The sequence below is a fragment of the Monodon monoceros genome, unplaced genomic scaffold (genome assembly GCF_005190385.1).
Source record: "Monodon monoceros isolate NGI ecotype Baffin Bay Population unplaced genomic scaffold, NGI_Narwhal_1 Super_Scaffold_9, whole genome shotgun sequence".
Lineage (NCBI taxonomy): Eukaryota > Metazoa > Chordata > Mammalia > Artiodactyla > Monodontidae > Monodon > Monodon monoceros.
In genome coordinates, this window is record NW_021703786.1 from 7,541,144 (window position 1) to 7,543,900 (window position 2,757).

Sequence of the window (2,757 nt, forward strand, 5' to 3'; positions counted from 1 at the left end):
AGGCTCCTTTGTTCTTTTGCTCCTGTATAAATTCCCTCTGCTCCATATTTGTTGAATAAACAACCAAATAAATAATTATAAACTTACAGTATCAAATTATCATCTATTTTCTTTTAGCATTAAAAACAAAACAACAACAAAAAAACAGCACAGAGCCTCTGAATATCTGCTGATATTGCACAGGTTGACTTGCTCATGATTTTGTTGTCTTTTCATGTTTCTTGAAATAAATAAGTGAATTTCAAAAAAAACGAGAAAAGCAAGTTGCAGAATGTGTTTAGTATGATACCACTTTCATAAAGGTAGGTTAGCAACTTTAGAATATATGTATATCTTTGATTCCACTGGTTTAAATAACCTCTTTTATTTCTTTATTTACTTTTTATTTTTGGCTGTGTTGGGCCTTCGTTGCTGCATGCAGGCTTTCTCTAGTTGCGGCGAGCGTGCACTACTCTTTGTTGAGGTGTGTGGGCTTCTCAATGCAGTGGCTTCTCTTGTTGTGGAGCACGGGCTCTAGGTGTGCAGGCTTCAGTAGGTGTGGCACGTGGGCTCAGTAGTTGTTGTTCGCGGGCTCTAGAGCGCAGGCTCAGTAGTTGTGGCACACGGCCTTAGTTGCTCCACAGCGTGTGGGATCTTCCTGGACCAGGGCTCAAACCGGTGTCCCCTGCACTGGCAGGTGGATTCTTAACCACTCTGTCACCAGGGAAGCCCCTGTTTATCCTTCCTTCTTCTTTTTTTGGCCGCACTGCACGGCTTGCAGGATGTTAGTTCCCCCACCAGGGATCAAAACCAGGCCCTCGGCAGTGAAAGCACGGAGTCCTAACCACTGGACAACCAGGGAATTCCCTGAATATATGCTGTTTAATAAGGGCAGTTTTCAAAGGCATTACCACCTCCAACACGAAATTAAGCCTGCTTTTACTTAAAGGGAACTATATTACATCATATTCAGTAGAATTAAGAGATTTTGTTGATTTTTCTAGCCCATGGTTCAATGACAAGTGTGATATATTAAGAGACCCAACATAAAACCAGAATAGATTCCTAAAGTAGATGTCAGGAAAAATATCTGATTTATTAGCCTGGAAAAATTTAAAAGGGAGTCTCAAAAATCAGAAGAAAAATGTTTAGATGAAGAAAATGAAAAACAAATCAGCATACTAGACTAACAAGGCGAATTTTAAATTGCATTTAGCTAAACAAGCATCATAAAAGAAAAAATCATAGCACTGAGGGGGAAAAGAACAAACCATCTTAAAACAATTAAGGATATATCACAATTATGTTTAAAGCTACTTTAAATCCATTTCCCTTGTAAACCTTCCTCTCCTATAGCTCACTACAAGATCTGTTTGTCAACCAACAGAGTATGAAGGACCAGACATATATCTATTTCCCTGCAGTATATTCCAGGCCTAATTTACCCAGGAAAAGTAGCAACAGCACAGAAACCCTTCATTCAAAAAGGCAGATGGAGGATACTAACTACTTTAACACCCATTGAAGGGGGGGGAAAAAAAGATTCAATTGCCATAGACTGACAAAATCACCTTTAAGAATAACATGAAGAAGGCTTCCCTGCAGGTGCAGTGGTTAAGAATCCGCCTGCCAATGCAGGGGACACAGGTTCGAGCCCTGGCCCGGGACAATCTCACATGCCAGAGAGCAGCTAAGCCTGTGTGTCACAACTACTGAGCCTGCGCTCTAGAGCCCCTGAGCCAAAACTACTGAGCCCACGTGCAGCAACTACTGAAACCCACGCACGTAGAGCCCGTGCTCCACAACAAGGGAAGCCACTGCAAGGAGAAGCCCGTGCACCGCAGTGAAGAGTAGGCCCCACTTGACACAACTAGAGAAAACCTGCGAACAGCAAAGAAGACCCAACGCAGCCAAAGATAAATTTAGAAAAAAAAAAAGTTGTGAATAAAGTAACAAAAACTGTAGTTCTGTGGTGTTCTGCTGCTTTGGGGGAGCCGGAGGGATTCCCAAAATGTGGTAATTCTGTACATTTTTACTGAATTTTTTTTAAACTTTAGACTGTTATCACCTTTATTTTTAAACATCAGCACGTCTGCTTAGAGTTTATTTTCATTTTTTGTCTTTTTTGGCCCCGCTGCGCAGCTTTCGGGTTATTAGTTCCCTAACCAGGGACTGAACCGAAGCCCTGGTGGTGAAATCACAGAGTCCTAACCACCAGGGAATTCCCGTAGACTATATTCGTGAAAAAAATCACTTGCCACTTGAATACGAAAGGTTATGCACCCCAACCCCTACAAACAAAAACAATCACTTCAAGGTGGGCTACCCTTTTCTTTGAAAAAAAAAAAAAAGCAACCATTTATACAGGACTTTAACATGTTCCAGATCATGTACTGACCCTTTAACTTGAATCACGCCGTTTCATCTTGGAAATAACCCTAATCATCAAAAACTTTTAAAAAGCAAATACAATCAAAAAAATACCCTTTATCAACAAATGATTGGAGAAAAGGGATATGAAATAAACACAAGAGACTTGACTGACAGGGAGCAAAAACGCCTCTGTAGATTTCAATTAAGGGATAAGGGTCTCCCAATGGAAAGGAACTCCCTTCTACAAAACAGAAATACAACGAAGATCCTCTCAAGAACCAGAGAACCGAAAAACAGCATGGACAGAAAGAGAACTTGAACACTAACTGAAAAATCACACGGTAAGCCACCACAAACCCTAGCTACCTACAAAGTATGGCAAGACACAAAAAGTGAAACAAACAG